The sequence below is a fragment of the Vigna unguiculata genome, chromosome 10 (genome assembly GCF_004118075.2).
Source record: "Vigna unguiculata cultivar IT97K-499-35 chromosome 10, ASM411807v1, whole genome shotgun sequence".
Taxonomy (NCBI): Eukaryota; Viridiplantae; Streptophyta; class Magnoliopsida; order Fabales; family Fabaceae; genus Vigna; species Vigna unguiculata.
In genome coordinates this window covers 11,227,215-11,240,997 of record NC_040288.1, presented here as the reverse complement: position 1 = coordinate 11,240,997, position 13,783 = coordinate 11,227,215, and positions in this window count along the sequence as shown.

Sequence of the window (13,783 nt, the reverse complement as noted above, 5' to 3'; positions counted from 1 at the left end):
GCATTCTGATTAGGAATAAGCAAAACCATAAACATTCAACCATGCAATCAGTACAGTTACTCAAATTACTACCCATCTTATATATTCTAACAGTATGCAATGAATATGAACATTGTGTAGAGTTTGAGAGGAGAGAGAAAAGAAAAGCATTTATTATGATTATGAAAGATTACATTCAAGGGGAATGCATGCAAGGTTATATAGAGACCTGCAGAGGCACAACAGAAGGAAAACAGATTAACTAAAACATAGTAGTTAGAATAACCACTAACTATGCTAACTAACAGAATCTAACTATGCTAACACGTCCCTCTTAAACTGAGGGTGGAGAGCGTAACGAGAGAACCCGAAGTTTACTACGAAATAGGGAGAAAGAAGACCCAGAAATAGGTTTGGTGAAAACATAAGCTATTTGAAATCTTGCTGGTATGTGATTGACTATCAGTTGGCGTTTTTGAACCAGATCTCAGACAAAGTGAACATCCATGGCAAAGTGTTTAGTTTTGGAATGCATAATTGGATTAGTAGTGAGAAGAACAGATCCAAGATTATCGGAATAGACTACTGGAGTTGAATGTGAGAGTTTTAGCTCACGAAGAAGGGTATTCAGCCAAGAGATTTCTATGGTGATAGAGGCAATACTACGTGATTCAGCTTCAGTGCTGCTCCTGGAGACTGTTTTCTGCTTTTTGGAGGACCACGAAACTATGTTGTCCCCAAGATAGACACAATACCCTGTTGTGGATTTCCTATCATCTATGTCAGCCCCCCAATCAGCATCGGCGAAACCATGAATGGATTGGTTGGTGGAGGAAGTAAAGCGAATACCAAAAGCATGTGTGCCTGCAACGTACCGAAGAAGCCTTTTTACTGCTTTCCAGTGGTGGATTTGAGGATTATGCATGTATTGAGAAACTTTGTTGACAGCGTACGTAATGTCTGGACGGGTGAAAGTTAAATATTGGAGAGCACCAACAATTTGACGATACAAGGTTGGGTCGTGAAAGGCTGTAGAACCATCGACGGTGAGTTTAAGAGACGTCACCATGGGAGTGGGTTGTGGTTTGGCTTCTGTCATGTTGGCTTTGTGTAACAATTGTTGAGCATATTTGTCTTGATGGAGAATAAGCGACCCATCTGAGTTCCACTGCGTTTCAATACCAAGAAAGTAGTGTAGTTTCCCAAGATCTTTCAAGGTGAAGGTATGACTAAGAGTGGAGATCAAAGACCTAATAGCAGTAGAAGAAGACCTTGTAATTAAGATATCATCAACATATATAAGAATAATGACAGAGGTAGTATGAGTGGCATGAACGAAGAGAAAGGGATCAGAAATAGTAGCTTTAAAACCAAGGTTAACAAGTGTGCTACTTAGCTTATGGTGCCAAGCACGTGGTGCTTGTTTTAAGCCATAAATGGCTTTGTTGAGACGACAAACTTTTGTAGATGAGGTAGTGAAATCGTACGGCTGCTACATATAGACCAGCTCTTGAAGATCACCGTTTAAAAAGGCATTATTTACATCAAGTCGGTGCACTGGCCACTTATGAGAAATAGCAAGGGCTAAGACGGTTCGAATAGTAACTAGACGAACCACGGGGCTAAACGTATCAAAGTAGTCTACGCCTTATATTTGATCAAATCCACGAGCTACAAGACGAGCTTTTCGTTGTTGCAGGGAGCCATCAGGATTGTACTTGTTTTTGAATATTCACTTGCAAGTGATGATGTGAGCATCAGAAGGTGGATCTACGAGAGTTCAGGTGTTGTTTTTAATGTGTGCATCATATTCAACATCCATAGCTTTCTTCCATTCAGGATCGTCAATGGCGGTTTTGGGATTGACAGGAACAAAATCACTAACAGTGGTTGTACACCAGACTTGGCTCTTGTTTGCATGGGGTGCATGTTGATGGTTGACGCTGGAGCTGCATTAGAAATATTAGGAGAGGAAATGGTAGGGGAAGATGACATCATAGATTCAGAGGAAGATGCAGTATTGTGTATAGCAGGGGGTGTGACAGTAGGTGATTGAGGTGCATGTGTGATCGTGGGTGAATGAGGTTCAGAAAGTAAAAATAAAGGTTGTGATGATATAGAAGCAGGTATGGAGGAACCATTAGGTTCAAACAAGTTGGATTTTGTTTTATAAGGAAACTCATCTTCTTTAAACAAGACATTACGTGAGACATATATTTTTCCATTAGGATGAAGACAAAAGTAACCTTTTTTATTAACAGCATAACCAAGAAAAAGACATATGTGAGATTTAAAGTCAAACTTGTATTCATTATAAGGTCTAAGCAAAGGAAAACATGCGCAACCAAAAACACGAAGTAAATTGTATGTTGAAGGATTGTTATAAAGAATAGTATGTGGTGTTTGATGATGCAAGATAGATGTTGGGAGATTATTTATAATGAAAACAGCAGCTTTGAAAGCATAACTCCAATATTTTAAAGGTAAGGATGCATGAGCAAGTAAACTTAAACCAGTCTCTACAATATGCCGATGCTTTCGTTCCACAACACCGTTTTGCTGATGTGTGTGAGGACAAGTATATCTGTGATGAATACCAAACAAGGCAAGAGTTTTATCGAAGGAAATAAACTCACGAGCATTATCACTTTGTATGTTTTTGATTTTATGTCCTAATTGGTTTTCAACAAGAAGTTTAAATTTGAGAAAGATATCTAACGCTTGAGACTTAGCATGCATAAGATAGAGCCACGTAAATTTTGAACATGCATCAACAAATGAAATATAATATTGATGACCATCTATAGAGTATTCATGGGCAGGGCCCCAGATATCAATAAAAATCATTTCAAGAGGTTTCATATATTGAGTATTAGACACAGGATATGGTAGTTGATGTATCTTGGCAACAACACATGAGTCACAAAAAAAGGAATTCATTTTTACACCAATATTAAAAGCATAAAGGGCACGTTTTACAGTGTTGAGAGCTACATGCCCCATTCTGGCATGCCAAACATCCAGAGGAACAATTGAAGAAGATCCCGTAGTAGTGTGTTGAATGGTTGGTGGTAAAGACCTTTGCAAAGTCGAAAAAACGTAGTTGCCTTCCTTAAGGATTCCTTGGAGTAGAATCTCCTTGGTTACCTGATTTTTAACAGTGCAATGAGTAGGATAGAATTCAAAAAAAAACATGATTATCTTTTGCAAATTAAGAAACACTAATAAGATTCTTGGTTATGTGAGGAACATGTAGAAGTTTATTCAAAACAAAAGAAGACGAATTTGAAAGAGACGAAAGAGATGTAGAACCAATGTGGGTTATGGATAAACCTGTTCCATTTCCTAATTTGACTTGTTCAGCACCATTATAGTTTAATTTAGAGGTATAATTTGTAGAATCATTCGTAACATGGTGAGAAGCACCACTGTCTGCGTACCATAATGAATCAGGCATGGATGAAATGGTGGAAAATTGATCAGAGATATCAATATTGGAAGATAAAACCTGGGTGTTGTTGGTTTGTACGGATGATTGTATTTCTTGATTGAATCTGTGCCAGCAATCCATAGCAGTATGTTCACCCTTGAAACATATTTGGCATTGAGGCCGATTGTTGGACAACTATTGATACTGAGAGGGAATCGAGTTCGATCTAGACGATTGTCAACCAAAGGGAGGACGTCCACCGCGATTTGAATTTGATCTTAAACGCGCACGACCACGATCATAGGACCTGCCACGATTTGAAGAATTCCAAGAAATGGTGGTGGAATGCAACTGCGATGATGAGTCGACTTGTCGATGCCTTTCCAACCTTTCTTCTTGATCAAGAAGTAAAGCCTCGATCTCTTCGATGGTATAAGGTTCATGGCGCGAGAGAATAGTGGTGACAAAGGGATCATATTCTTTAGACAATCCATCAAGGATATGTTCAATGTGTTCTTCCTCTGAAACAGAGACACCTGTAGCACAAAGAGAGTCAACAATTTTCTTTATCTCGAGAATGTAGACGGAGATGGAGCGTTCTTTCTTGGTGCTCTTGAGTTGAGTTATGAGCTTTTTAATTTTTCCTCGTGATTGACTGGCATAGTAGATCTTGAGTTTCTGCCATACTTCGTAGGATGTGTTTAATCCAACCATTTTCGTGAGTAATGGGGAAGACATTGATGAGAGTAGCCATGCAACAATTAGGCGATCTTGCTGGTGATAATGCACGTATTGAGGATTTATGATATCACTGGCTCGTGACTCTTCGTTGAGATACTTGGGTGGGGCTTCTTTGCCTTCAAGATATTTGAGGAATCTAAGACCATCAATGGTGGCCATAACCTGATGCTGCCAAACCATGAAATTGTGTTCATCGAGTTTGACATTGACGGGAGTGGTGAACAAATGTAGAGTAGGCGTATGAATTGTGGAGGAAGAGGACTGGGAATTCCCAATAGGCGAAGACATTGCGGAAGCGAAAAAAAAAATTATGCTCTGATACCATGTAGAGTTTGAGAGGAGAGAGAAAAGAAAAGTATTTATTATGATTATGAAAGATTACATTCAAGGGGAATGCATGCAAGGTTATATAGAGACCTGCAGAGGCACAACAGAAGGGAAACAGATTAACTAAAACATAGTAGTTAGAATAACCACTAACTATGCTAACTAACAGAATCTAACTATGCTAACATTTTGGAATCTCTAAAATCTTTCATATTCTGCATTCATATATCGTTTTTCTTTTTCAGTCTCAAAACTCAAAAGGATGCTAAATTATGTCTAAATGCATTGACCCTATAATGTTGTGAAATATGTATAGGACCATGTAACAGTGCTAACTAAGACCGTATGGTATCATGTTACACTTTTTTTGCAAAAATTCATGTCATGTAGTTCTGCAAGTATATATAAATGGAAATACATGTTAACAAGTAGTAAGGTTTTGGTTTGATACGCTAATAATTTTTTCAACAGTGACCAAATTTTTCTATCTTTAATTTTCCAATCACTGTCTCCAGTTTTTTGATTTGTGTTCAAGATCTATTACATTAATTCCAGATACACAATTATAGCTTTCACCTTGAGCCCCAAATATCCTTGCTTCTATGCTCCAATTTGCATTTTCAACCTCTTCCTTCAAAATCAATGGTTTAACACTATCTTTTCCAACCAGTTTTGCCTGTGGTGACATCCTTTTAGCATTTTCGTAATCTGCAGTAGAGGCTGAAGAACTCTGATTGGACAAATTTTTACATCTTGTTGGAACATCATGTATATTTTCATTATCTTTGAAACTATCTTGAGCAGAATTTCCAGAAGGAACAATTTTCAAGCATTTAACAAGAAGATCGATCAAAAGGCACATTAGCATCACTGTTCTCTTTCGTTGCACAATATTCTTAGCAAAATCATGTTGATTCGGTAGCACCGATTGCTTCCACCACTTTGCATAACGTGTGGTAACATCTCCCTCAAAAAGCCTAGTAGGAAAATACAACTTTTAAGCCTTGGTGCTCATGACGGCTTCAAAGATACCAACTTTCTTCCACACTGATTCATACCTGTCTCTAAGGTCATCCACCCATTCGACCCATTTCCTGTATGTGGGGCGCTAGCAGGTGAAATGGATCACCAAAGGCCACTCCTTTGGTTCAAAAACCGATGGCAGTGGCATAGTCATAGAAGTTGAAAGTGATGGGGAAAACAACAACACAAACAATATACCAGAGAATGCAGTGGATATAATTTCCCCTAACTTGCAAGAATCTATGAGGAGCAATAATCAAAGAGAAGCAATAATAAATCACCAAAGGCACAAATAAAGGCACCAAGATTTTTAACGTGGAAAACCCTTCAAATTAAGGGTAAAAAACCACGAGTCGTCCAAACCAAAGAAATAGCTCCATTATGATCAACAAGAGTACAAAAGAGTCTCAATCAATAGCACAAATTAGTGCCAACACCCAACCAAATAACAAAGCAACAAAGCTTTCAAAATAGAGAAGAACAAGAGAGGAAAACCTATAATATCATTGCTGCAGTGCGAAACTAATATCTCCCAACTCAGACCTCGTATCAAAGATCCGACCGGTCAGAATGAAGAGCAATGAGTTCCGAACCTAATGTAAAACTTTCAGCCCGATCCAACAGTGAACGAATCCGCAGTGCCGATTCTACTGTGATAGCTCTGTGAAAAACGTGAACATAATTTTCCCTCGACCTCTCCCTCTATGTGTTCGGGCTTTCAGTGTGTTCTGACTCTATTATTCTTCCTCTCTATTTATATTGCAGCCTCCTCTCCACTAGGTTAAGTGAGACATGGGCTTCTCAAGTTTTGGGCCTTTTCTCCACATAGGAAGGGAGCCCAATACCCAACAAATCTCCCCCTCACAACTATGTGGAGATAACCGCCAAATCGGCGATCTCACAACAAACTTCAAACTTCCCTCTTGGAAATGCTTTAGTCATCATATCAGCACCATTATCATCTGTATGAACCTTTTCCAACTCCAACAACTTAGCATCCAAAGCCTCATGTATCCAATGATACCTCACATCAACATGTTTGGATCTAGAATGAAAAGTTGGATTCTTACCAAGATGGATAGCACTTTGGCTATCAACGAACAATGAATAGTTATCTTGCCTAAAACCAAGCTCCTGCAAGAATTTCTTCAACCATAGCAACTCCTTGCATGCTTCAGTAATAGCAATGAACTCTGTCTCTGTAGTAAACAACGTTACACACCTCTGTAGTCTTGATTGCCAAGCCACAGCTCCCCCTGCAAACTTTATCAAATAGCCCAAAGTGGCCTTTCTGGAATCAATGTCTCCAGCCATATCTGAGTCTGAGTAACCCATCAAAGTAGGTTTATCACCTCCAAAACAAAGCTTCATATCAATTGTACCATGAAGATACCTCAAAATCCATTTCACAACATTCCAATGCTCTCTACCTGGGTTTGACAAAAATCGACTAACTGTACCAACAACATGTGCAATATCTGGTCTTGGACACACCATCGCATACATCAAACTGCCCACCGCAGATGCATAAGGAACTCTACTCATATTGGTCTTCTCAACTTCATTTGAAGGACTCTGTTTAACACTCAGTTTAAAATGAGTAGCAAGAGGAGTACTCACAACTTTAGCATTTTCCATTTGGAGTCTCTGCAACACCTTCCTAATGTATTGCTCTTGTCATAGATAAATCTTCTTTTCTCTCCTATCACGTGAGATATGTATGCCAAGAATCCTTTTAGCAGCTCCCAAGTCTTTCATGGCAAAAGACTCGCCAAGTGTCTTCTTTAACCTGTCAATTCTAGAAATATCTTTCCCAACAATAAGCATGTCATCAACATATAATAACAGGATAATAAAGTCATCATTAGAAAAACTTTTAACAAAGACACAATGATCAGAAGTAGTCTTCTTGTAACCTTGCTCACATATAAAAGACTCAAACTTCTTATACCACTGCCTTGGAGCCTGCTTCAAACCGTATAGACTCTTCCTTAGCCTACACACATAATCTTCCTTGGCTTAAACAAGAAAACCATCAGGTTGCTTCATGTATATCTCTTCCTCCAAATTACCATGAAGGAAAGTTGTCTTCACATCCATCTGCTCAACCTCCAAATCAAGAGTAGCAGCTAAACTTAGCACAGTTCTGATGGATGACATTTTCACCACAGGTGAGAAAATCTCATTGAAATCAACACCTTTTTTCTGTCTGAAACCTTTCACCACTAATCTGGCCTTGTACCTTGGAAGTGTAGAATTTGAATCTTGTTTCACCCTGAAAATCCACCTAGTTTCCAATGCCCTTTTGCCCTTAGGCAATTTTACCAAGTCGTAAGTGTGATTGTCATGCAAAGATTTCATCTCATCTTGCATTGCATCCAGCCACTGTTTCTTCTCTTCACCATCCAAAGCCTCTTCAAAACACTCAGGTTCTCCACCGTCAGTCAAGGTTATGTACTCATCACAAGAATACCTTGTAGAAGGTTGTTTCTATCTATTAGACCTCTTGAGTTGGACTTGAGGTGATTCAGGTATATCACCAAGATCATCATCATCATGTTCCTCTTGAGCATCGTCAATCGGAACCTCTACTCCACTTCCAACCTGTTGATCATTAACATCACCATGTTGCTCATTGTCTTGAGCTTTCGTTTCAACATTCTCCAAATTGTGAGCGGGCAACCTCATCGGATTACCATCGGTGAGATTACTATCTTTCTCGGGTGTGGTCTTCTCCACCTTATAAATGTCTTCAATGGTCTGGTCTTCCATGAATTGTACATCATGGCTTCTAACAAGCTTCTTCTCAACAGGATCATAAAACCTATAGCCAAATTCATCCTCACCATAACCAATAAAGATACATTTCCTTGTCTTTTTATCTAACTTGGATCTTTCATCCTTAGGAACATGAACAAATGCCTTGTAACCAAAGACACGCAAATGATCATAGCTAACATTCTTACCAAACCAAATTTTGTCTGGCACCTCAGTATTCAAAGCAATTGCGGGACTGAGATTAATAACATGCACAACTGCAAGCAATGCCTCTCCCCAAAAGTGCTTAGGCAACTTTGCTTCCGAAAGCATACATGTAACCCTTTCAACCAAGGTACTGTTCATCCTCTCCGCTAGACCATTCAACTGAGGAGTTTTAGGAGGAGTCTTCTCGTGTCTAATACCATGCTGCCTGCAATAAACATCAAAAGGTCCACGGTACTCACCACCATTATCACTACGGATGCATTTCAGCTTCTTGCCTGATTGCCTCTCAACCATAGCATGAACTTCCTTGAACTTTTCAAGTACTTGATCTTTCCACTGAAGAGCATAGACCCATAGCTTCCTGGAAAAATCATCAATAAAAGTAGCAAAGTAAAGTGCACCACTAAAAAACTATACCTTTAATGGGCCACAAACATCAGAATACACCAATTCAAGCAATTCTGACTTCCTTGAGGGATGATGCTTCTTAAAAGATACTCTGGTTTGTTTACCAGCCATGCAATGAGAATATTTCTCCAATTCTGCATTCCTCAATCCCATAAGCACATCGTTTTTAGCTAAGCAGTTAAGCCCTTTCTTACTTATATGACCAAGCCTCCGGTGCCACAAAGATGCCTCCATATACATAGCATTCACACTGTATTTAGCAACCAAAGCTTTAGTCCAGTACAATTTAGATTGTTTCTCCCCTTTGGCCATAACCAAGTTACCTTTAGTGAGCTTCCATTTACTAGAACCAAAGTGATTGTCATAACCACAATCATCAAGCAACTGCACATAGATTAAATTAAATCGGACATCCGGAGCATGTTTGACTCCTTTAAGCAACAACTACACTCCCATGTTGGTTTGTAGGCAAACATCACCAACACCAATCGCTTTAGACTCACCATCATTACCCATATTCAACACTCCAAAATCACCAGAAGTGTAAGATGTGAAGAACTCCTTCCTAGGTGTAACATGTAGTGTAGCACCACTATCAATAATCCACATGCTCTCATCACATACAAGATTAACGGACTCAAAGTCACGAAAAAGAACAAGATCACCATCTGTAGCAGTAGTGACACGATCGTCATCATCATGGTCATTCTCTCTTTGCTTGCCCTTCTTGTCTTTGTTCTCCTTTTTCCACTTAAAATAGTATTTCTGAATGTGCCCAATTTTATGACAAAAATGACACTCTAAATTCTTGTATCTTGACTTGGACTTGCTCCTACTCTTCTCTCTACCACCTTTATGTTCCTTTCTTGACTTCTCCCCCTAGCTTCTGTAACAAACATCTCAGACTGAGATGAAGAACCATGTGCATTCCTCCTCATCTCTTCATTAAGAGCACTGCTCTTTGCCATCTGAAAAGAAACAACACCATTGTAGAGTATTAAGCAACCATAATCCCATAACCTCGTCATCAAACTTTATGCCCATTCCTGACAATTGATCTAGGAGCCCTTGAAACTCATTTAAGTGATCAGAAATATAAGAATTCTCCCTGTACCTCAAATTCATCAAGCAATTTAACAAATACAATTTATTATTGCCCGACTTCGAAGCATACAAAGACTCAATCTTCTCCCACAAAGCTCTGGCATGTGTCTCATTAGCAATATGATTATAAACATTATCTTCAACATATTGCCGAATAAAACCACATACCTGTTGGTGCTCAAAGTCCCATTCTTCTTCAGACATAGAATTTGGCTTCTGTGTAGTAAATCTTTCATCTTGCCCTTCCACAAATGATAATTTGTACCATTCAAAGTAACCATCTTTGCATTTGCCTCCATCATTCAAGCAAGTAAATATAGCCCAACCAAGAGCTCTGATGCCACTCTCATGGGGAAACAACAACACAAACAATATACCAAAGAATGCAGCGGATATAATTTCTCCTAACTTGCAAGAATCTATGAGGAGCAATAATCAAAGAGAAGCAATAATAAATCACCAAAGGCACAAATAAAGGCACCAAGATTTTTAACGTGGAAAACCCCTCAAATCAAGGGTAAAAAACCACGAGTCGTCCAGACCAAAGAAATAGTTCCACTATGATCAACAAGAGTACAAAAGAGTCTCAATCAATAGCACAAATTAGTGCCAATACCCAACCAAATAACAAAGCAACAAAGCTTTCAAAATAGAGAAGAACAAGAGAGGAAAACCTATAATATCACTGCTGCAGTGCGAAATTAATATCTCCCAACTCAGACCTCTTATCAAAGATCCGACCGGTCAGAATGAAGAGCAATGAGTTCCGAACCTGCTGTAAAAATGTCAGTTCGATCCAACGGTGAACGAATCCGCAACGCCGATTCTACTGTGACAGCTCTGTGAAAAACGTGAACATAATTTTCCCTCTACCTCTCCCTCTATGTGTTAGGGCTTTCAGTGTGTTCTGACTCTATTGTTATGCCTCTCTATTTATATTGCAGCCCCCTCTCCACTAGGTTAAGTGAGACATGGGCTTCTCAAGTTTTGGGCTTTTTCTCCACATAAGAAGGGAGCCCAATATCCAACAGAAAGGACCTCAGGAACTCGTCCTTCGAGAGATTCTGCTGCAAGGGGTTTCAGAAAATAGACTGCTCTCAGAGTTGGTTTACTGTCACCAACTGGTGAAACCATGAAATCTTCCCTCATCTCCATGATGCTCGACAATGATTCATCCATGTTGAAAATTAAAACCGAAAACTTTAGTTCTATTCTAGTTTGATCAATGGAATGTGAAAATGTAACAAAAGGTGTGGAAGGTTAATGAAATGAACCCAGATAAACAAAAGTGGCTACTGTGTCAATGCATTGCCTAGGCCAATAAAATGGCTCATGAAGTTGCTGTGTGGATCTTGAACCACGAACATTCTGTAAAAAAGAAAGCTGTCTCTTTTTCAGTGAGTCAGAAAGAAGAAAAAAATCCTCAAAAATAAAAATGAATTGTGATTTGACGAGTAATTCCTTTATATTGGTATGATATATTTAAAAAGTAATTTCTAGAATAGTTTCATACAATAATAATAACATTTAAAAATATAAATTAGAATTAAAATAATTTTAAATTAGAATAAAAATTATTTCAAAAATTGAATAAATATAAAAGTTATATTTCAAAATCAAAATAGATTACAATAAATTAATTTACAAAAATATTAAAATTCACAATAATTAGTTTATTTCACTTCTGTAATTAATTTTTTTACTATAACATAAAGTATAACTATTAATAACATTCTAACTTAATTATTTTATTTTATTTTTTATTTTAGTATTTTTATTTTAATTATCTATTTCTATAGTATAAAAACATATACTAAAATATTAAAATTAATTTATTTTATTTCATTTATTATTGACTAATATTGTTTTATTGTAATATAATATTATATTAACAAAATATTAATAATATAATTATAAAAGCTTATAAATGCTTATAATTTATTCTACTATTTAAATTGTGTAAACGTAAATATTAATGAAACATAATCTCTTTATATTTCTTTTGTTTAATTTAAATGTAAGAAAAAAAATTATAGAATGAAAGTGTCATTGTTCTTTTTTCTTCTTGTTGCAACTAAAATCGCGACGGGACGACGAACCAAAAATTAAAATTTGTAAAAATAAAAATTTGGAGTCGTCACCATAGTTATTATAGGAAACTATGAAAAACTATAAAAAAGAGCAAGGTCTGCGAAAAAACCAGATTTTGTGTCCAGCAGTCGGTTACGCGTGGGGTAGGTATTAGCACCCCACAACGTCCGTCCTAAAATGGTACCTTTAATTAAATATGCAAAAGTTATGTGGTTTTTTTCAAAATATTTAATTTTTCCCAAAAATATTAATAAAAGAATGTACAAAAAACAACAAAACTATTTTTTTTATTTTTTGGGCCCGACGAGGATTAATCCTCGCTCCTACGTATCTCCATGTGAATGGAGAATTAGGGTTACGTAGTTCTTTTAGAAAAACTATTTGAAAAAAAATTGAAAAATGATTTAATTTTTTTAATAATTTTGAAAACCTTTTTATTTAAATTTTAGTATTATTTTAATATTGATGTCACGCGACGCGAGCAACCGTATAGACACTGAAAATATTTTTTTTTAATCTTTGATTTGTTTATCTTTTTAATCTTTTATAATTTTTTATATTTTTTTAAAGTTATTTAAAAGTGGATGTGGATGTCATTGCGACGTGAGCAACTAGATAAATATTAAAAAGTAAACAAAGAAAGCTATTTTTTATTCTTAGATTGATATATATTTTTTGGAGAAAAAAAACAAAAGTATGAAATGAGTGTCATGCAATGCGAGCGGTCAAGCAGATACCAAAGAAATAGGAAATATTTTTTTTTTATGATTTAAACAAAATAATGAAAATTAAAAAAAAGAAAAAGAAACTAACAATGACGTACCTTCTGCCTTTTCTTTTTTTCTTGCCTCCTTTTATAATATTTTTGTGTTTTTTTTAAGAAAGATAAAAATGAGATGCGTCTGTGTGGGTGGTAATGAGAGAGAAAAAGAGAGTATAGAGAATCTTCTTCTCTTTTTTTTTTTTTTTACCTCCTTCAATATGTTTTTTAGAGAGATGAAAGAAGAGGTGTGTATGTGGGAGTGGTGATGGGAAAGAATTAGAGAATTGTAGAGAATCTTTTTTTTTCTTTTTTTTTCGCCCTTTTCATATGACAAACTACGTATTTATATTCACATATTGCAATCTCAATGCAATCCTAGCCTTAATCGTAATGAACAATATAAGGAAAGAATTGGTCATGATAGCAACACATTATGAAGATCAAATCACAGCAAATCAGAGCACAAAATCAATCATTATCAGTAACAAATCAAAGCACAAAATCAAACCCAATTAGTAATATTGATTCTTACCATTTGAAGAGATATTGCTTCTAATTATTATTATATAACTAATTTCTCTATCGGAATAGGGATGTCAAAAAAATCCGTACCCGCGGGTATCCGTGGATAAAACCCGTAACGGGTAAGAAACGGATATTAAAAATGGATACCTGCTACCCGCAGGTACGAGTATTTTTGATACCCGTATATTAACGGGGCGGGTACGGGTATCATAGTATCCGTACCCGTGGATACCCGTACCCACTAAACTTTAATTCACAAAAGTACCCTTATATATATATATATATATATATATATATATATATATATATATATATATATATATATATATATATATATATATATATATATATATATATATATATATATATATATATATATATATATATATATATATATATAGACACAC